General features: G+C 35.7%; 1 protein-coding gene across 1 annotated transcript in view; it reads right to left on the bottom strand.

The window, feature by feature from the left end:
* Window positions 1-23,114, bottom strand: part of FOXP2 (forkhead box P2) — a 409,998-nt gene that overhangs the window by 263,719 nt on the left and 123,165 nt on the right. The window lies entirely within an intron of this gene.

The following is a 23,114-nucleotide window of genomic DNA, read 5'->3' as shown; positions in this document are numbered from 1 at the left end:
TAATTGAGAAGACAGAAATTTCAAAATTGTAAAAAAACCAGAAAAGTAATTTTTTCATTAGTGCTGAGACCTTTAGGTAAGTTATTGTGTGGGAATTACATAGCAGAGGCAGACTTGTACCAGAGGCTTACACTTGTCTAGCCATGTAGCACCCACCTATTTGAATAAGCCACAAAACCTGAAAGTAATTCCAAAATTCCTAATTTAATTACCCCAATACCGAATTTTGGGACTTGGATGAATCAAAATTAATTGGACAAAACATATAATGTAGAACTTCTCAAGGAAATTATTAGATATTCTCTAAGGTTTTGAAAATTTTAGGAAGCACAGTTTTGACGAGGTTCCATGCATACAGTTAAACCATCTCCCTAATTCACAGAGAGACTGAAACCAAAAAGAAGAGTTCCCCATACTTGTCAAGGTATTTTTGAACAACAAACAAATTTAGCTTTTGTGCAAGGCTTTCTCAAATAGAAATATTGTTATTCGTGTTAATTTTCCAACACAAACAAAATGTCAGATAAAATAAGATATTCCGTCAGAAAAGAAAAACAAGCCACATGTAATGGTTTAAGAACAGGAAAAAAAACCCAGATAGCTGCAGCACCATATTCTATCACCTGAGAACCACAGGTTGTCTTACAAAGAGAGTCACATTATAAGGTGATAATGATGGCCATCATTCACTGACATGGTTAGAAACCAGGCCTTTACTCAGCAGTTGCCATTCAAGTTAAATAAAGGAACAGATAAATGTTCTTTTGTGTAGAGACAGCTGAAACAAGGCCCTGAGTGGGAGCAGCATGCACATGCCCATGAAGATCTCCAGTTAGAGGTTACAAAGCAGTGTATATCAGGATGTATGAGACATGGAAATGTCTCACTGAACAATGAAGCTCAAAACATCAGTCTCCATGAAACACTCTGTTATATTGAACTCTGAAGTTCTGCAACAAGGAAAATAAGTGTTAATTCAGTAATGGCTGCACTGAGGTCAAACAATACCTAAATAAATTATTATTAACAAGGCAAGTAGAAAGTTGCACAAACTGTTAATCATAAAATAGCAAAAAGATATCATAATCACAGTATAATTGAAAATATTTTTATGTTTGATAATATTCACAGTCAAAAGACAGAGATGGTCAACATATGGCTAAATATAACTGGACATATTTTTCTATCTGTAGACTGACAGACAAAAGGAAAATCCCTAGAGGATGAACTCAAGCTTCAAGACAGCTTAAGTATAGAGTTTGATGTGTGCAAAAGACACAGGAGGTCAAGTAATCCCGTTATGGTTAGAGAATATATAGTAAAAATTCTATTTGCTTGCAAAGTCTCTTTATTTCACAGGTCTTTCAGATCAAGTATTATGATTAAGTGACACATGGCCTTTAGTGGGATGCACTGGTTTCTGGAATGGTATCTACTACTAGAAACCTGATAGAAGAAAAAAAAGACAGAAATAAAGAAAAAGATCTGACACAAAAACTCAACAAAAAGAGCTTAATTGCTAAGTCACTCATTTTGGGGTGGAACAGAGCTTCCAGACTTACTCTAAGACTTTTTTCCCAGTGAACTTAATCTAACTTCTGAAAAACCTGCCTCTCTTCTATTTGGACTCATCTTTTTAACAGGAAGAGGGAAAACTTTTTAATTCCTTCATGCTACCAGCAGGGTTTCTGGGGAGCTGCTAATATGGAATTGGAAAGCACACACAATACATTCTGTCTCCAAATAAGCCTCTGATGCTGGTCCCCATACTTAGTCACTCACTGCCACCTAAGGCAAGATTCTTAGGAAGTTAATACAATTCTCAGTAGCAAGGAGAAGCTCAAGGTAAGTTTAACTAGTCTTTCGTTGTTTGATTTAAAGCAGAACAACCACAGCAAATGCAGTTTCTCTGAAAAGCAAACAAGTATTTTCAGCTCAACACAGGAACAACACAAACACAACATCAAGCAGTTTCTTGATGTTATTTTCAACTTCATTTAACAGAAATAAATCAGGCTGACAAACATGGAAATTCTGAGAGACGAATTAAACTACCAGAATTTGTATCTCTTCAGCCTGTGACAAACAAGTAGAATCTTAGACAGAAAAATTAGCACTGGCTCAAGATGATACAGGTGATATTCTCCTCTGTGTATTAACAATAAATCAATACCCAGCTTTGCCTTGAGAGGAACACACTTGGATTTTGGCTGCTCGCAGTATTTCAGATGAACCATAAAACAGAATTCCTGAACACTTGTGCTTACAGATCACATTGCACTTCACAGCTGTTGTGTTTCACCCCAGCAGAGGGTGCATTTAAGCGAGTATAAAAAAACAATCTTCTTTTAAATATAGCTTAAAGTGCTTAGGGGTCTTTCTGAATGACATGTAATGCATACATATATTATATTTAAATATGTTAAATAATTCACAGCAAGTAATTATTAGGTCTACCTGCAATGTTTGCCTCATTCTCTTCTAGTTCCTCATGTGCCACAATGAACAACAGCAAAACACTACAACTAGCTGGATGGAGCAGTGAAGTCTGAGGAGCAGACCTAAATTTCTCAACATTGTGATAAATACGAGGTCAGTAAATCTGTGTAAAGGAATTCCTATTATGATTACTTTTTAAAAAGGAAATTTTTGTTTTATCTTCTACATTAAAAGAACGCTGAAGTTGCAAAAGCAAAGCATTTAAAAAACAGAACATGCCTGAAGTAAAGCTGTTCATGTGGCATCATTTCAACCTCCTCTGCATGACCTTTCCTCCATTCTTTGTTATTATGTGCCACAGTATTCGTTTCCCCAGGACCTACGTTTCATCACTGCATTGGACAGACTAAGTTTTTAAAATTAACTGCTTTTTTAAATACTTATATTTAGTATTACTTAGTGCAGACAGTGTTGTCTCTGTCCTGTGTTCCTTTTTGTTGCTGAAATTGAAAGGAATATGGCTGAGGTATGCACACTTTTGGAACTGAAGGAATTTCTTAGGCAAGCAGAATGCCATTTCAAAGAAATGTATTTCTGCCACAAATAACTTTTCACCATGTTCCTTAAAAAAGGGGGGGGGGGGAGGGGAGGGGGAGGGGGGGGGAAAAAAAGAACAAATTTCCATTCATTACAAATTCTTCCCTTTCTAGATTCTCAAAGACATCTACCATTATGGTAGTTAGATGTAAATAAATACAAATCTTCCTTAAAAGCTCATGCATATTCTCTGTTGCATGTAGTCTTCAATGAAGTCTCATGATGTAACGCACTTTCACAAACATTTTACTCCTCTGGCCAATGTAAGTCAAAATTCAGAAAAGAAATAGTTCCATAATTATCTTCCTACTAATTTTCATTTCTCCTAAATGAAAAAACAACGAAACCTCACATTTTAATGATTAAATGTCAGAGTCAAAAAAGACAGCAGTCATTCTTTATAAAACAACACAAACTGAACTGTATTTGAAGGAGAAGCACATGAAGCAACTTTCAAAGAAAACTCTCAAATAACACGTGGCAAGTAGTTCTACACCCATAACAGCAACTGGACATGGAAAAGATAAACAAAGAAATCATTATGGGTGGAAGCAAAATAACAACAAAACTAGGTAGTTTTGTAAGCAATGGAACTTTATGAATGACAGCATGGGCATTCTTAATGCTGCAGCCTTTTTCCTCAGCGGATGCACTATCTTGCGTGTTTCTGTTACGTAGTCCATCTGTTCTCATGCATATTGGTGTCTTTCAGGCCTCTACTTCTCCATCAAATTTTCCTGAAGTTGTTCAACAGATTCAAGACTATTTGTGGGGGACTGACAGATAGTATGACTGCATCAACTTATAAAATTTCTGTTTCCTTACAAAAGTGTGATAAAAATAGCAAGTCTAGTCTATGTTAGCCTAGGAAATAGACAATACCACAGCAGGGCACTTTCTGAAGGGAAGGCCAAGCCAGGAAAACACAGGAACAGAGTGCTCATGTCTAGCAGTAAGAATTCTCAAGCTGATAGACTGTCGTAACACAAAAAAGGAGAGCAGATAAAAATACGCCCAGTACTACACCAAATATTAAAAATAAGATTAAACAATTAGAAATATTAAATAGCATTCTTAAAGAAAAAGGCAATACCATATTTTAATACACCATAATTAGCTGTCGTTAGGATCTTTTGGTTAATTCTGCTTGAAAAGTATAAAGAGGTCTTAACATAAAGAAGAGCTTGCCTCCTTGATTTCAAACAATAGCCTGGTATTGGTTCAGCAACAGAACACGACAGACCAAATTAATTTAACTTCAATACTTCAGAAGGCATTTTATCAAGGATTAATACAGCACAATACTTCCAAGTGTTATGAGCATGTGGACATCAGCTTAGGTGGAGTAACTCCCCTTTTAATAACTCGGTCATGTTTTGAATACTCCAGTGCACATATCTCACGTCTTATTTATTCATTAGAAGGAAGGCTGCTTGTAAAGAATGGCATGCTTTTGTTACAGGACAACTAATACAATAAATGTAATGCAATATAATATAATATATTTTCATTTTGTTTCATTCATTATTTTGGTTAGTATGAAATCAAGACTGGGTCACGACTGCCATGGAGGAGCTGCCACACTGAAATATCTTACATATCATTACTGGTAAAAGGACCCTAAGCATCAGGCTTGCAAAGGTAACCAGCACTCCTTCAGTCATTTGGTTAATCTTGTTCCACAGTCCCAGGACATAATACAGTACATTCAGCACATTCCCAAGAATGGAGTGATATTTTTTTCCTCCCTTAAGTCAGTACCTCTGCTAAACAAGTAGCAGAAGCTGCCTCTCCATTTGATACACTTCTTGATAAGAAGACTGCTGAGGAACTCATTCACACTGGACTAATGTAATGTATACGTTAGTTATGTATCCTAAGTTTCTCTTTCATTCTGTTGTACTAGACATGAAATTCATATCCACCTTATTTGGTTAATGAATGGGTCTCTCTGAATATAAAGTTACAAATACACAAATTTACATAATCCTCAATGGCATCACAAAAGGGATGTACAGCTTTAATTCTAAAGCAATTGAACACAAATTATGGCTTACACTTTACTAAGGAGAATGGTTTCATATCCAAAATACTGTAGTAGAATTAAATTGTATGAGAAGCAGCACAATATCATTATAAAAGACAGAAAATACAGTAATAGTAAGAAATGGTGAAACCTTGCATTAAATTTCACAGCTGCTATACACATTCAAGTAAGTAAACACAGTTTTCACCAAAGATTTTACAACTGGAAATCAGGGGGGGAAAGGAGGTGGAAGAAACAAAAAAACTAAAGAAGTCTCTAACATTAAACAGTTTCATTTGTTTTTTTAAATGCTCAGTTACAGATAAAAATTTGGAATTAGATCACATGCATCAAACTGTCCACTTAATGTAACAATTATTGCATCTCGCTGATGAATCTGCCATCAATTAGAAGCTGTAAAATATCATTAAACATATACTAATCATAGCTAGCACTGTAACATGACCTATGCATGTATTTCATGTATCACAACATGATAACACTGCATTTCTATATTCCTGGTACCATCCTGAGGACTTAAAAGTGGAGGTTTTCAGAGATAGGACTGAAAGGCAACAACAGACAAGAAACAAGGAAGTTGCTGAAACAGAAACAGAGATAAATATGCTGCAACATCTGCCTGAGGCAGACAGGAATTCAATACATAGGCATATATGTTCAAAAATAAAACAAATAAAATACAAATGCTGAACTACATGACCATATTTCTATCTTGATGTCCTAGTGACTGCACAAAGTAGGCAAGCTTTGCTTTCATGCTTGATGGCCTCCTAAGAAGCTCCTCAATGCTATTACAGCTCACTAATCCATAGCCGCCTTGTATTTGTTCTAACTGTATTATATTATTATAGATGTTATTAATATTAATAATATGTAAAAAACCCACAGAATCATTTGTGACATCACTGCATGCTGTTCTTCAACTGTTACACTTTAATTATTATATACGGTTATATATATATTTCACATAAAATGGAAAGGAATGAAGGCAGTCTAACCATCAACATCACTAACGATGTGACAGAAACGAAGTTCAGCATAGGTTTTACTTACGGTCTTCACAGGACTTTATAAGATTGCTTCCTGGTTTAATTCACAAATGACAGAAGACATGTATTACACACCTATTCACCAGAGTTCTTCTAGTCTATTGTCTTTCTTCCTTCCATTCTGACACCATTAGCAAGTTCCATCCTGTCTTTTGTGGGTCCTGAACCTCTCCTGTATTGTGTCCCTGTCCTGAACGACATCTTTTCTCTTAGAAGGCTAATAACTATTCACCTTTCTCTGCCATATGTACATATGATTCTTTTTATACTTCTGAATTATTAATTTCCGTGTACATTTTCCCCTCACTCCTACTTTTTCCCCTATTCCTTGGGATTAGAATCAACACAGAAAGATCAAGACAGTTGGGAGACCAAATATACTGGCTCAGCATCGCTACCGAGCAGCATAGAACATTATTTTTAACCTTTATTTGTCAATAATTATGACTTAGCCCTATTACCACCACTGGAAACACCATTCCAGACATGAATAGCTTCTTACAAAGTCGACAAACTTTAGTCCACTTTTCTTATAACACTATTTTACCTACATACTAATCAAAAACAACCTAACGTTATCACATCAAATACAGATTACTCAGTCTATCCTAGAAAGCTATCATTAAGCTGGTGACTTAGAATAGAAAAATCATTGAAAAATTTGGATAGCGATAAAATGTAAACCTTTTCCCATCCCTGGAAGTGTTCAAGGCTAGGCAGGATGGGGCTTGAAGCAACTTGGTCCAGTGGAAGGTGTCCCTGCCCATGGAAGGGAGGTTGGAACTGGATGATCTTTAACGTCCCTTCTGCTCCAAACAGTTCTATGACTCTGTGATTCTATATCAATTAAACAAAACCAACCTCAGCTAAAATAAGTTATGAAATATCAAACATCAGACTAGCTGCACCTGTTCTGCAGGCACTTCTGCTACACTTCTACTAGGGCAGAAAGTGAGAGAGGAGAGACTTCCTCAAAACAGGAGGAGAGTTGCATCAACTCAAGCTTATCTTCTCACGTCCCTTTAAAAGACCTGGACTGAGGTTTAGGCACACTGCAGCCACTGTTGCCACTACATCTACCACATACTTAGTGGAGCTAGTGTGAAACTAGCCAGTCCCAGTGCTGTGACCCATCTAGCCATTACTCTGATAAACTCAGCACAGGCTGCAGAACCTGCCTGAGAACCAAAATAAATATGCAATTATTAACTGTCTCTGTACCTCCTGTCCCACAGACATGGACACTGCAGAAATCCCAGATCACTACACAGGGGAGAGTGACTGCTGATGAATGACACTGGAGTGCCCACGAAATAGTTCCAATATAATAGTTCCAAGAAAAGCAAGAAAAAACCTTGCCTTTATAGTGAAACCAGATAAGATAAATAGAGAAACCAGAACTCAACATAGCTATCATATACTGAAGTCCAATAAAAAGTTAATAATTTTGGAGAAGTATTTTTAGTATTTGACATTAATATTTTACTACCTTTTTTATATATATTCACACCCCTACCTCTTATTTAAAAAATTATTTCATTTACAGGAAGGTGTCTCCAAGATCTGACTATTTTCTGTATCTTCTCCATTTTATGTCTTTCCAAATAAAAATTATTGACATTTTGGGACAGAAATAACTGCACTGAGGCATAAAATGAACATTTTATTTCAAATGGTTACAAGAGAGTGACACACAAAACTCATACCTGAAAGGGACACTGTACCTTCCAATGGTATTTTAATAAATCAGGTTCTAAAATACTAATAACAAGATCTGATTAAAACTATATATTAAAAGAAAAATATTCTGCAACCCCCCCACACACACCCTTTCAAAGAAATGGGATAGGAACAGAGAATTATTGTGTAGCCCCAGATTTGGAACTTCAGAAGATTAGTGTATCAAATTCAAGTAACTGAAAATCCCAGGTGGCAATTCTAGTTAACATGTATCACAAAATCAGTAATCTCAGTATTTCTGTAATTTATCCATCATGTACAATTTATTCAAATTGTCAGAATTTTTGAGCTTGCTTTGTTTGTTTCTTCCATTTGGCTGAATAAAAAAATTGGGTGAGGAAGAAGGCAGGCAGGCAAAAAAAAAATCTTTGATGAATGAGTAAACATAATTCCACTAATTACTTTAATAAATCTGCATTTCCTAGCAAGTGGGTTCCCATACATGAGAATCCCAAATAAGCAGCCATGGCAAGAAGATTTTGATAACATAACAGTCTCTTCCACTTTCTGTTGCAGTTGGACAAGCAAGGGGTTTCTGTACACAAGAAGCTGAAATCTGACTCATAGCACCACAGGCCCCTTCTGCGGGTTAACATACAGAGTACACCAGTACCTGCATACACTGCCACTGATAATACAAGACAGACAACATTTTTCTTAAGAAGTTCTCCATAGCTACTCAGGTAATCAGAAAAAATATAAAAAGGAGATAACAAACTAACTCTCAAATAGTATCTCTCGTATGAAAAGAATGAAGGATGCCAAGTTTCAGAGATCTTGCTTAAGGGCTTTACAGGATACATCTTCAGGGCATACAAGTATATTAAATAGTAAGTTAATTCATTTGCATAGCTATCCATGAAACACAGTAAAATGTATTTCAGCAGGTAAGCACACTCACTATCATAGATGGATGTACAGGGTCCTAGTTAGGATTGTGCTATAGTTACTACCACATTTCCTGCTTTCCAAAAACCAGTGAGATTAAAGGCACCTCTAGCAGATGTACACATACAATGACTGTTACCTGAGTACAAAACAATTTAGAACGGACAACATCGCATAGTCCTATTTCCATTATCTTAATGTCCTGACCACGACTTTTGGTTTTCTGAGGTTTGGTCCTGTGGGGTTCTTTCAAGTGTTTTAGTTTAGGTTTGTTGGGGTGTTTTTTTTGTAGGTTAGGCAGGGGGGAAAAGAAAGTGATGCTTTATGAACCTTGCCAGCATATATGTTTCACTCCAGAAACTTAGAGGAACACTGTCTGGAAAGAACAAACTCCATTTCCATACTCATGATTCTGCAAACTCTTCATAAAAATACTAAGAAAACAAGTAATTCATGACTGCTACCACAGCTGTTTAGAATAGCATAGCACAGACTGGATGAGGTCTTTTCCAGCCTTAGTGATCCTATGTGTCTATAGGATAGCAGAGCAGAGCAGAGCATAGGATAGACTATTTTCAGTTGGAAGGGGACCTACAACGATCCTTTAATCCAACTGCCTGACCAATTCAGGGCTGCCCAAAAGTCAAAACGTTATTAAGCGCATTGTAAACAAAGGCTTGAGGAATCCACCACCTCGTTAGGAAGCCTGCTTCAGTGTTTGACCAACCCCCCCCATAAAGAAATGTTTCCTAATGTCCAGTCAGATATTCCAGGTGCAGCTTTGAAGCATTCCCACAAGTCCTCTCACTGGATCCCCGTGAGAAGCGACCAGCTGCTCCCTCTCCCCTTCCCCTCCTCGGGAAGCTGTAGAGAGCAATGAGGTCACCTCTCCACCTCCTTTTCTCCAAACCTGATAAGCCCAGAGTCCTTGGCCACTCCTCATGGGGCATTTGCTGCAGCCTGTTCACCAGCTTTGTTGCCCTCCTCTGTATGCATTCACAGACCATCATATCCTCTTAAGTGAACACAGTATTCGAGTGTTGCTGTACTTGGTCAGTAATGACCTCTTTACCCTAACACCTAAAGCACCTATCAAACTATGACAGAAATCATTCCAAAATTAAATACTCCTATTATATTTCATCCAAAATGGACTTCAAGTAAATATCACATTAAGCTATTTATTGGTAATAGTAAATATATATGGGCAAATAAATGCAAACAGCAACAAATGAATACTGCTTTAACAAGAATGTCCTGGAAGAGATGACTATTGACATGTACAGTTCTAAAAGATGATAAGTATATATCACAATTTACCTTAATTGTTAATGAATTTTTTATTTGATTTGCTAATCTGGTGAAAAATGTTGCGCATATAGAGAAAGGACTGAAATCTCAGAAACACTGCCTTGTATTTCACACAATTTCATCTGACCTTGAACAATGCTGGTGCAAAGAGCCCAGACAAATTAGATTTTACATTTACAAGAATTCCACAGCATAAACATCTAAGAGTGTGAATGCCTCCTGACAATTTTTCCAGGTTGTTCTCAGAAACAGGTAAGAATTTCCTTGCTAGAACATCAATTGGCTCCCAATGGGAGTTACTTTAGGTAGGCCTGAGGAATAAGAAGCTTCAGAATTATGGCCTTTCCGTCACAGTACAGCAGCTCAAGAAAAAGGACAAGAGCAAGGGATTAAGGAAGCTTAGATATTGTTCACAATTCAAGTTAATCTTTGAGTAGATGATGGGTTATAAGTGACAGATGAATAAGGGAGCAGAATTTTCAAGTAAATGTTGCTTCTGTCCCACAGCAGGGAAGATTTGCTTAGCTGAAATGCAGTTTCCTCAGTGCCTGACTGATGCAAGGACAAACAACAAGGCATAAATTTAAGCTAAAAAACTTACATTTTTTAATAAAAGTTAAAGAAGAAATATAGTTTTGTTTTTTTACTTTTTAAGCAGAAAGCTGGTAAGTCAAAAGAGCAAACCAAGCATGTAAAACTTACAGAAGAAGAACAGCAACAAATACCAGTGCTTGAGCTCTCCTAGAAGTCAGTCTCTCATTTGAAAAGCCCTTCTATCAATGGTAAGAAATCAGATGTGCTCAAAGATTGTTCACCTATATTGCTGTCATAGGTTAGCAAGCATAGTCCCGGAAGGGACGTCCTTGCTAAGGGGTGCTTACAGTTTCCTCTGGGAACTGATAGAACCTATCAGCTGGCCAGTTTGAATATGGACAATTCTCTAAGCCACTTAAAGTTGTGATCACCTCTGTGATCCACATTTAAGAATAGGCAAACTCCCCCTCCAAGCTCTCTCTCTCGTTTCCGGCGCTGGGACAAGTGGCTGCAGGCCCCGTGTGGGGGCCAGCGGGCCCGGCCAGGCCCTGCTTGGGCCAGGCCGGGCCGGGCCACGGCCATCCTGGAGCCATGGACCTGTTCCAGCCATGGAACCCCCCCCCACTGCCTTGCCGTGGGCAGCCGGAGCGGCTCGGCTCTCCCCCCTCTCCACTGCGATAAGAAAAATTCAACATTCCAGCTGCAAAGCTGCAAGGCCGAGGTGAGATTAACCCTTTTATTGCTGTGAAGAGCTGAAAACCTGAGGGAAGAGAGAGAGGAGATGCTTAAAGCTGAAATTCTGTTGTGAAGCTATGATATATCAGAGTATCCCGTTGTAATTCCATGAAGATATGGGGGGGTGGAGTGTTCCGCTCGTAAGCAAAAGCACCTGCGCTGAGATAGGCAGATGCTGACGCAGCTGTAATTTCATGAGAAGTTTGGACAGGGAGAGATGAACCAGATGAGGACTTTTGCTCCAAACGGGAAAGGAGAAAACCTCAGTCCGTAGAGATGAACCAGATGAGGACTTTTGCTCCGAACGGGAAAGGAGAAAACCTCAATCCGTAGAGATGAACCAGATGAGGACTTTTGCTCCGAACGGGAAAGGAGAAAACCTCAGTCCGTAGAGATGCTCCCAGAGATAGTCCTAAAGATGAAGATGATGAAGACCCTTTGCTCCCAGGGAAGGAGAAGGGCCTCTGTTTTTGTTTCTGAACGGCTCAACCTTAAAATTGTACCCCAAAAAACTTCAAGAGTGGACCCTCGAAGGCAGTTGCGGGAAAAGCTGCAAGTCGGGGGAAAGGACTCACACGCAGGCAGAGAGACTCCTCTTCCTAAATGGACTGAACGATATTTGGAAGTGGGCGGCTGTCTCGTTGTGATAATGTTTTCATAGCATGAGCAAGAAGAGACTTCTCTTTCTAAATGGACTGAACAAGGTTATTATGGAAGTGGTAAACAGACTGAACATCTTAAGGGTTGTCTTTTCACATTGTCAGTGGGAGAAGGGAGGAAGGTGGGGGGAGGAGGAGAGTTCTGAAGGTGGTATTTTTTTTTTTTTTCTTCTTTTAGGTCTGTTAATAAACTTCTTTATATTCTTTCAAGTTTGGTGCCTGTTTTGCATTTCTCCTAATTCTTATCTCACAGTAGATAAACAGTAATGAGTATTTTGGACCAAACCACTACACTAAATTGGTGTTTCCGCCCGGTTACAAACCGAACCCGCGACAATTGCACAAGAGTAATATAATATATTCAGAAAAGCCTAAGTAAACATGAAGCATCCTATATGTAATTATCCTTTATACAATTAATTATAAATTATCATAATATTTTTTTTAATTCATAGATATTAAATTACTCAATTACGAGCAAGCTTTACCTTTTTATCTTGAAGCGTGCATAAATATCCTTGACACAATAAATGAAAAAAACCCCATCAAAATCACACAAACATTAAAAAACAACCCAAATCACTTAAGACTAACGATACCTATTTAAAAATGCAGAAACCCAAAATGTGAATAGTGTAAGCAGTCGTGTGTATTGTACTTAGATGGCCTTTTGTCATACCATGTGTTGGTGTATCAAAGCAAAAAATCTGTTTGAGTAAGTATAATTACTTAAATAAATAAATGAAGCTGTTCAGGACTGACTTTTAAAGCTACTTGATTACACAGAGCAGCATAGCAGTATGTTTAAATTTTTTTATAAAGAGGTTTAAAATATTTTAATAAACGCCTTTATGTTACAGGATTTTGTATTCCTGAGATGTAAATAAAACAATAAGTCTGTAAAGCTCAGAGAATAACTACATAAGCCATTTTACAAGGATGATATACTTTTCCTTCCTTTCTATGAATGTATAAAGCTCGCCGTGAAGCTCTTACTAAATCTATTGATCTGTGAAACACAGTGCACTCCAGGGAGGCAATTCACTTGACGTTATATATCAAATGATGAGATGAATAATGATCATACCATTTGATAATTAAACATCTTACAAACCTTTTAACTGACGGAACGTCAGAAAGGTCAAATGAGATCAAACCTATTTTTTTTTTGTTACCAATTTTTTTTCATATTTGCAAAACAAAAGTTACATTTAACAGTAATTATTATATTACATGGCAAAACCAAATTATTGAACATACTTTTCATTCCTATTAGACAGTTTGAATCCATAAGAGAAATAGTTCTTTCATCCCATGGTCCTATTATAATCTTCTTTTAATCTTACAGAGAAGTAGCCACTCACCAGTATAGCGCAAATAACTAGCAAAGTTATTAGATTAAGGGAAATGAATAGCACATAGAGCAAATCTAAAATATACCAAAGCACTAAGAATTAAAAAAACTCCTTGACAACTTCCTGTAAAATTGTAGGAAACTGACATTTTATTAGATAGCAAGTAAGTCCATTTCAACAGTTTGAAGACATTAATAGAGTTTGTCAACTTAAACATTAATTTGGAATTTTATCTATTATTATCTAGTAATAATTTAAATGTTTGACTCTCAAAATAAATCCAAAACATTTAATAAAGAAGACACCTACAACTGTAATTTCATTAACAATTTTGTATTTTGCCTGTGAATTTTTAAGTTGCAAAGGCAATCAAAAGATGCAGCAAATATTTTTTTTACTACAGAGTAACAAGTGAAAATCACTTGCCTCAGCAGCTAATGGCTCTGTCAAACGGGGTTTCTAGAAAAGACAGCATCTATTCACATACATCTTCAGCATAGCCATATGGGTTACCATAAATCAAGACCTTCATTGCCAGAAAGAATAAATTCCTCCATCTTCATGCAAGCTATCATTAGCCTTCACAGTCCAAATCTAATCAGATCCCAAATATTATGGAATGTCTTAGGATTTCCCTCTAGTTACTTTCTTAGAAAATGAAGACATCTTTATTAACTTAAGAAAACATTCAACATCTTTCTCAAAAACAAACTGGGACAGATCCAGTCAACTCTCACAAATACACAGTTGCACAAACACACAATCAATATGTGAAATACCTGAACACACCCAGTAACAGCCTGCATGTATGTGACAGTTGTGTCTTATAGGCGAGCAAACTAGCCAGTCTCAAAAACCAACCTCAGTTTACTGAGGCCAGTATCCTAGCGTTGCTCCAGGTGCTTCTGCACAGGTAGAGCTAATCTGGAGAAGAGAGATCTCTGGGGCAGAAGTTGAAACAAAGAGAGAGGATTTTTACAGGGCATCTAAAGAAGTAATAAAGCTAATGAATTTGGCCACCAAAAAACAGAGATTTACTGGAAAATCTCACATCCATGCAGCAGACTGGCTACTACTATGGGACATGAGAGAGATGTGAGAGATGATACCTTCATAATATCAACTTCCAGTTGCTCACAGAACTTTGTCTTCGTCTTGAGGCTGGAAACAGAGGTCAAGTTCGCAAAATGAAAAAGAGGTAATTAAATCACATGCTCTATCTTCTGGGATCTTTCAAGTATCGGACAGGGTATTCAAGTTCATAACAAAAGTTCGTAACTTAAAAACACTGTCCTATCAAATACATTCAATCCATCCAATATACAGCTTTTTCAGGCCTAATAAATCAAGTAAATTTAAAATACCTTTAATGAAAAGTATTTCTAAATCGAAAAAATAAAGTAATATAAATGATAATACTTCTTCAGATCTCCATTTCTGAAAATGTCCAAACGTACGGTATTCAGAAAATTTTCTAGAGACAGAAAAATAGCAAACACTCATTTTTGTAAAAACTCAAAAATGCAAAAATCAGGGGGAAAATGTCACTTTACTGTAAGGAACCGGACTATTCCATTATACTTTAAAGGTAAGTAAATAACTGTGAGACTTGCACAACAGAACAACTTCCCTAAGAAAAACAAATAAGCATGTGCTCAGATCAAATTTTAGGGGAATATTACACATGTGAATTAAGCACTGACCTGGGAAAAGATGTTCTGTGGAGGCTCAAGGGCTTCAACATATGCTCACTTAGCAAACAGCTGCAGCAGTTAAGGCTGCTCCTTTCCTCTCCTTCCTTTCCCTACTGTTTGTTACCTTCCCAATGCAAGAGCTGCCTGTTGCCACTCAAGAGCTGGCAAAATGACCATACAAAATGATCATATGAGCAACTTTAATGGAGAGCCAAGGAGCATGGTTTAAACTGCAATGGATTTTCTATGACATTAGCTGGGCATCCTTTCCACATTAATTTTGTTCCTTTTTAACAGGTTGAAGAAGAGAGACAAGAAAGAATGCAAACACGAGTTCTAGTGGAGGGACAATAATGAATTCTGGAGAGAGGGAAAAGATACCCAGAACTGAAGTACCTGTTCATTAAATAATTATGTTCTTTACTTAAAAGGATTATCAATAGAGCCTAATACTTCTACAGTGAAGATGAAAGATTTAAAAATGGAAATGCTTATGTTCCACATTCTTTACAATACTCTTGCTCAAAAAAGTAAATGTAAAATGATTCTGTCATAAGAGAAAACTTTAAATATTTTTCCATTCATTCAGTAATTCAGTTCAACATTTCAGCCTTATTTTTAAAAATAAAATAAACAATAATGCTGTCATTCATTTAGTCCACTTAGCCAGCAGAAAGAAACTGACCTGAAGCAAAATTTCGGTATAGAAGTTTGTTTTGCTGAGTAGCGGGTTTTTGTTGGGGTTTGGTTTTTTTTTCTGCTTGTTTGTATGTTTTTAAGAAGAAGAAGGAATCTTAGAAGTAAAATTCCATTTAAGAAGAAGGAGAGCGATGATGATGCAAAGATCCAGAATTTTTTTAAACAAGTAGCAGCAATCAAATTTGAGAAAAAATACACCTACCTAAAGCTAAAAGCCTTTGACTGAATTGAGTAGAAATTTTGTATATGATATGGTTTTAATTCTTTATTAAGTGATGGAAAAAGAGAACTGGATTTGCATTACATCATGAAAATGTATCTTAGAGCAAAGAGAAAACTAAGTAAAAACTAATGACAAGTGGCCATGTAAGAAAATTTTCATCTTGAAAAGAAGAAAGTTAAATATTCACCAACTTGATGGTAGCATGCAGATAATAAATATTAGTCTCAAATAAACTGCAAAACATTTAAGACATGAGGTCACATGTCCTTGTCATAGTACACTATCCATCTGCTCTAATTTGAAGTGTTTAGCAAATAGCTTCACCCACCCAAGTAATACAGAATGATATTAGGCTGGAAATTCAATTACAGACAGGAACTATATATCTATAGGTATCTCAACAGATCTAAAACAATATTTAATTTAGTTTCTCCCTCAAGTATAAAAACATTGAGTTAAAATTACAGCCCATTTCCCATTAGTCCTGTTACCTATAAAACTACACTTAACCAAAGTATATAGATTCTAGAATTAAATTTCTGTATTTTACATACACCTTATTCTTGAGAAGTCACATATATCATGCAAACTATACCAAGCAGTGTTAACTTTGCAGCCTCAGATTACATGACTGGCAGTTTTTCTGCAAAACCTTCATTGGATCTGTCATAATTAAATGAATTTATTTATAGGTACTCAAATCTATATGCTTATGTTTGGATGTAGGACCAGAACCACCATATGAACCAAAACACAACCTGCTTTGCTTCCCTAGAAAACTCAAGCTCAGGAAAAAAAAAGTTTCTTCAAAAATTAAATTGTGAATATTTTAATTTAAAAAAAAAAAAATCATGCAGGTAAGCACAGTTTTTCCCATCAAATCACCAGTATAGGCTGTGACTGACAACAATTACCACTAAATAACTGTTTTACAGACTTCATTCAAAATTCTGAGGTCTAGTTCCTGAGGGACAGTGATCTCTGTCCGATTCCTAGATGACAGTGGCCACATTAAAAAAAAAAAAAAAAAAAAAAAAAAAAAAATCATTACCTCTTTCTTCCCTAGATCCCATAATGCATTTTCCAGAGAAGAAAAGAAATCACTCCCCAAGACAGTTAACAAGCACCACTTACAAACACAAAACTCATGTAAAATCAGCTTTTTAGGGAGGCTAACTCTCAAAGCAATCAAATAAACATCTATTCCATTTTCAAGATCCCATTTATTTTCAGGAATTAGATGTGATGTTATTTCTTTCATATGTAGTTACTTGTACTGAATTGCTTTCTTTGTTGCCCACATTTATTCATTTTTTTTAATAAGGATTTAAAACAGCTAGTTCATCATATTTATAATAGAATGATTTCTGGATAAGGTAACTTCAAAAGCATGTCAAAAATACAGATTTTTTTTTTTTTTACTGTGTTGCTGAAGAACATAGGAAGTAGTAACATGAAAATCAGTCTTTCAGAACTACTTCAGATACAGTCAAATAAGAGACCATGCTGAGAAAAACAGCACAAATAAGTTGTTCTGAGCAATATGGGAAACCACATTTGATTTTCTTAAGTTTTAGAGAAATCCCAAGTAAACTACTGTTGATGCTTCCTTTCCTCTTGATAAAACTAGCTTTTATTCTGTCTAAATCAATCTATGTTAGAGTGCTCACAGGCCTCAGCATTTTTTCTCAAAGACTGTGCTAATGGCATAATGGCTTTACAATTTAAGTAGAAAAACGTATGAGAGAGAGAAAAGGCTACATAACACTGAAGTAAGTAGGGATTCATTGTCTTGGACCTCCTATCACAGGAAAAAAAAACCAAAGCAATTCTATGTATATAATAAAAATCAACTAAATTAATTTTCTCTGTTCCCTCCGAACAACAAGACTTTCCAAGAACTTTGTTCCACATCTGGAAAATGAAAGGTTTAAAACAGGGATTTGTGGCAGAGTTGCGTCTTCTATTCTACCCCAAAGAAAGACAAAGCACTTGATGACCCTTTTATCCCACGGAATGAACAGGAAGAGTACTACCATAGGGTAAGTGCTGATAGTTTAAGTCTGGAACCGCTTTGAGAGCATGAAGAGTTTGGCCACATACAGTCATCAGCATGGCAACAAGAGAAAAAAGACCTGGTGCCAGTGTTCTGCCTTATAAGTAAAACAGAGTAATTTTTGTTCTTAAAAATACATACAGGATGAGAAAAAAGAAAAGTATCACTCATGTTTCTTAAGTTTATTAACAGTCTCATTGAAAATATGATTTTGACCAACACCATACCTGCCACTGAATACATCAGCACAACTAGCTGTGTACTCTGGCTAACATTTAACCTGGAAATCCATCCTTACTATGTTTTTCTAGTCTGTCAACTCACTCCTGCAAGTCATTTTCAAATAGCTCATTCATAATTTATTTCTTACCCAATATTCTTGAAATCTCACTAGCATCCCATCAAAAAGTACAAATAGCACAATCTTTTACAATCAATTTAACTTAAAAAAAATCAAATAAAATTGATACATAACATCCATCTCCTCTCCACCCCAAAAAAGAGCAGATTTTGTTTAAACATAAAGAAAATACAAAAATTAGTATTGGATATGTGACTGTGTTTTCAAGGGATAAACCGAGGCTGCATCTGACAACTTCGTTGATACATTTTTTACTTCTTTTGTATTTATTTCCTTTATTAACTCTGAGTTTGACATAATTTATTGTACTAAACTAAAATACAGGTGTGTCCTCCTTTCTTGAAGAAGTGGTCCAACTAGTAAGGAGTCTGCTAGTGTGACTAAAAAGACTAATACTTATTTTTATCCACATAAAAAATTTACAGTCATATGTTATCTATTGTATCTTTAGTCACCTATTATTATTATCTTATTTCTAAAAATAGCACAGACATACTACAATGCTTATGTACACAAATTCTTTATGAAATAAAGATGTTGTGAAGAATATTTGGGGCTTCTTGACCATTATTCTGAGCAGGTTTTCCACTAGCTTCAGCAGCTCATTTTTTTGCATACTGCATCTCTATACTTTTAGAAATGTCAGGGCTTTTTTAGCAACTTTATTTGTAATATTCAAAATTATGTCACTTACTGATTATTAAAAATCTATAAAAGTAATAATCTATTTTGCATTTCACAGAATTATCTTCTCAAATACTAAACTCGCCCTTAGTTAACCTCTATTATTTTTTTAAAATTAAATTTTAAGAGACTGGCTATCTTTCACCAGTCTCTTCAAGAATCAGAGAAATAAGAAAATAAAATCAGCATATCCACTACTTTTATATTAAAAACAATCCCTCTGTTTGAGAGAATTAACAATTTAAACACCAATGGAAATGATATTTTCAACAATTATAATTTTGGTAAAAGCCATTAATAGTGTAACATCAAGTCAGTAGACACCTTTTCCTGCTATATTGTGCATAAAAAGTATTCCCATCTGTTTCAATGCTCTGGCTTTTTCATGGGCTTAAGCCTGTCAAATTATTCCATTTGATTTCAGAGAATTCTCATATGGCAATCTATTTTATTTACTTTATCTTCAATAAAATGGTTGAGTGAGCATTAGCAACTACGAGACACAAGTTTCAATCAGTCCTCTGGCAAAGGCGTCAATCTACATTAGACCTACAATGCTGTGAGCTGCAGCCAGAAAGCTGGAGTGAGACAGGGCAACAGTGAATGAGTGAGCAAGACCTAATAAAGCAGCAGTGAAGAGAGAGAAAATTCCCCCTAGACACTACCATACACCACTTATATAATGTGTGTGCCTAGCTCAACACACCAGTAGCTCCTTAATAAAGCTGACAGCTAAAAAGGAGATTCAGACTCCAACTTCATTTTACATGACACCTACAGTAATGGCCCTCTGTTCTCAAGCAGGTCACATTTAGAAACCTTCAATTCAGTTAAAAATTAAGAGTTCTCACCTCTCTCATTCATGTCACATAGGAAAAAAGAATCATAAAATTATTAAGATGCACACCATTTTCTCCTCATTTCATACAGCTGAAAAAAATTCAGGATTTAACTAGCTTTTCCTTAAAAATTTCTGTGCTATAAACCACAAAACAATCAGGGTATTTAAGCAATAATTCATTTCTGAAGACAGCATCATTAACGACTAATTCCAACAAATGTGGGGTATCAATCCTAGACATTACAAAAATATCTCCCAAAGCACAAACTTTGTAATAACTGATGCAAGTTCCTACTTGATATGGGCTGTGAAAAGAAGATTATTTCAACAGTGCTCTTCCCAGGAAATCAGACCATTAAGACTGTACTTAACTGCTTAGCTGAATTGAAAAGCTGGCCAGTTTAAATCCATAGTTTGATATTGGGTATAATCATAGCAAAAATTTACTGCCTCACATTTCCAGGTCACAAATTCAGTTCTATCAATGTACACTACTTTTTGAACAAAACTTGACTTCAGGTTCCCCCCAAATCAGTAATTTACAGCTATTCAAAATCACCCTGGAAAGATAATTCAAAATTCTACAATAAATAGTGTCTCTGATCTAATACTATTCCATTAAAGTATAAAGTACTGTTTATGTTTCAGACTCTTCCTGTTGGAAACCAAATTTAAAACAAAGCCCATCAAACCCCATCTAATTACTTCTTGCAAACCATATACCATCTTTTTCTTTCAGCATTATGCTGTAGATCCTCCTTTCATTCATTTACAGAAGTATTAAAACTCATTTGCCTTCTGACCAGACATGTGGAAGGGTTAGACTTCTTTGTGGACAAAGTCAATGCCAATCCACTATGCAGCTAGTGGAAAACATCATCTCTTTCACACGTTGGTCATCAATGTGGTCACCAGCAATGAGTCCTTAATGTAATTGTTGAGAGAACTTCAGTTCAGATGCAAGATACCTGTATGAGATATTCTTCTGTACTATTCTAACAATATAATTATGTTTGCCCTACAAAAAATAAACATATCCATATAGACTGAATATTTAATAGTATACAAAATGTATGCATATACATGTACATGAGTTGTGATGTTTCAAGTTTTTATTTCTTGTAGTACCAGAAAGAAACAGGAAGGAGCACAATGTCTCCTGTTCTCCAAACTGACAACAAAGAAGAGCCAGATCAATTTAATAATTATTAATACCAGAATTTATGTAGCTTTTTCTTTTAAACCTAAGTAACTCAGAAAACAGAGATGTAAATGTATCAATAACAGTCTCCAAAACTGTCTATTTAAGTCATCAGTCAAAAAATAGAACATTTTTTCTCTGCTTTCACATTTCTCCAACATGGATTTTTGTCTTATTTTCAGTTTTTCCCGCTCTATCTCAGTTTTTCTAAAACTTACTCCTAAATAGTTAAGTGTTCTACTGAGAGGACAAAAACCAGAAACATTTTTTCCTGTTAATTAAAAATGTATTCATAAATGCAATTTTATTTTTATGCATATCTATCACTACATTTATGACTAAATCCCAGTTTTCAATCAGTGCAAACACACCGTATCCTGCCATAAAATAACCTATTAATTCTAAATAACATACTGACGAACTAGCATTCAGAATTTACTACTGTTTCCTCATTGACTGCAAAAACATTCCTTCTCCACCTTCACATACTGCAATAAATAGAGACCAATGCTAAAACGGCCAAAAAGATTTTGGCTTCCTTTACAGAAAGTGTTTTTATAGAATATATTTAACTTAAACTTATGGAAGAAAATATTGCAGGAAGCAGAACAGCAGTTACTTTCTTTCATATGCTTTAAGTTTCAGACATACTGGAATTCAATAAAATTATGCTGCCAAACTACCATAGATGCACAAGTCAGTTATACTGCATTTTGGACATTATTTGTCAGAACATAGTAAACTTCCAGAAAAAACATCCTTTAAAAATTAAATCACTCTTGCTGACTCAACAGATTTCAATTACTACACTTTCTATCAAGCCAACCAATTCTCCAAAATACTGACACTGTCCATCAAGAAACTATCTAATCTAACTATATACAAGTTACACCATTCAGACATGTACAAATATGTGAGACAAATCCAGCCATATTTCCATCGCTACACAGAAAGCAAAGAATCTGACATTTCTTACTGTTTTTTCTATTGAGGAATGAAAGGAAAAAACACTGTTTTGAAAATATATTACTACATACTAACATACAGTCATACAAAGGTTTGCACATGATGCCAGTAATATCTACAGTTTCCCTGTATAGAGCTGTATATCCTTTGATTTACAACACTGTTACATCTAACCTTTCTTCTTTTCCTGGCTTCACCATATTCATACAGTAGCCTTCCAACCAGTGCCTTAGCTCCTTGGAAAAAGGTGAAGTTAAATCGGAATAAAGGAATTTTCCTTTCTTATTACCCAGTGAAGACAGTCACAGTGAAACACATACCAGAACAGTCTTGTTTTACACTACTTTGAACTAGGTTAAAAAGGTCTGTGCTTCCTCCCAGAGGGTAAAACTTTAAAAAACTTGTTATAAACATAGTTTCAGAACTAATTACTGTCACCATCATTAACTCCTCTGGAAGAGCTTCTTTTTCTTTCCTTGCAGAGGCATCAATACATTAAGAAGGATACACCAATATTATGGAGTGTATAGGTATATCTGAATATCTCATAATACCTTAGCAGTTACTACAGATGGCATATAGGGAAACAGTATATATTTATTTCAGCAATACGTATTTGTATTTACATTTTTTTTCTACTTACTGGGGTACGTAAAAGCAATTTGGCCTGGTTCTTATTATAATTAGTTTGTTGCACCCTGTTGAAATCTGCATCTTAAAAATTTAGTACCAGGTCCAACTGACCGTATTTTACAATTTATATGCTAAAATATTGCCTAAAAATTTTGAATTTGAAAAGTTCTGGGAATATTCCCAGAAGGTTTTATACCTTGTAGAAAATGTAAAATATGAACTACTGCAACACTCAACATATAGATTAATTCTTTGTTGCAATAGCAATTATGAAAAATCCAAAATAACTGTGACTGGCTTGCTAAGCTCTGATCTTAGGCTAATTCCTCCAAGATCTCCTTTTCCACATCTGTCTAAGTTAAAAAGACTGGACAGCCTCTTGTACATGATTCACTGAAGATA

This window comes from Corvus kubaryi, unplaced genomic scaffold, assembly GCF_017639235.1.
Source record: "Corvus kubaryi isolate FWS band 111438036 unplaced genomic scaffold, C.kubaryi_AGA036_p1.0 137, whole genome shotgun sequence".
Lineage (NCBI taxonomy): Eukaryota > Metazoa > Chordata > Aves > Passeriformes > Corvidae > Corvus > Corvus kubaryi.
The sequence above is the reverse complement of the archived record's forward strand: the minus strand, read 5'-3'. Positions and strand labels throughout refer to the sequence as shown.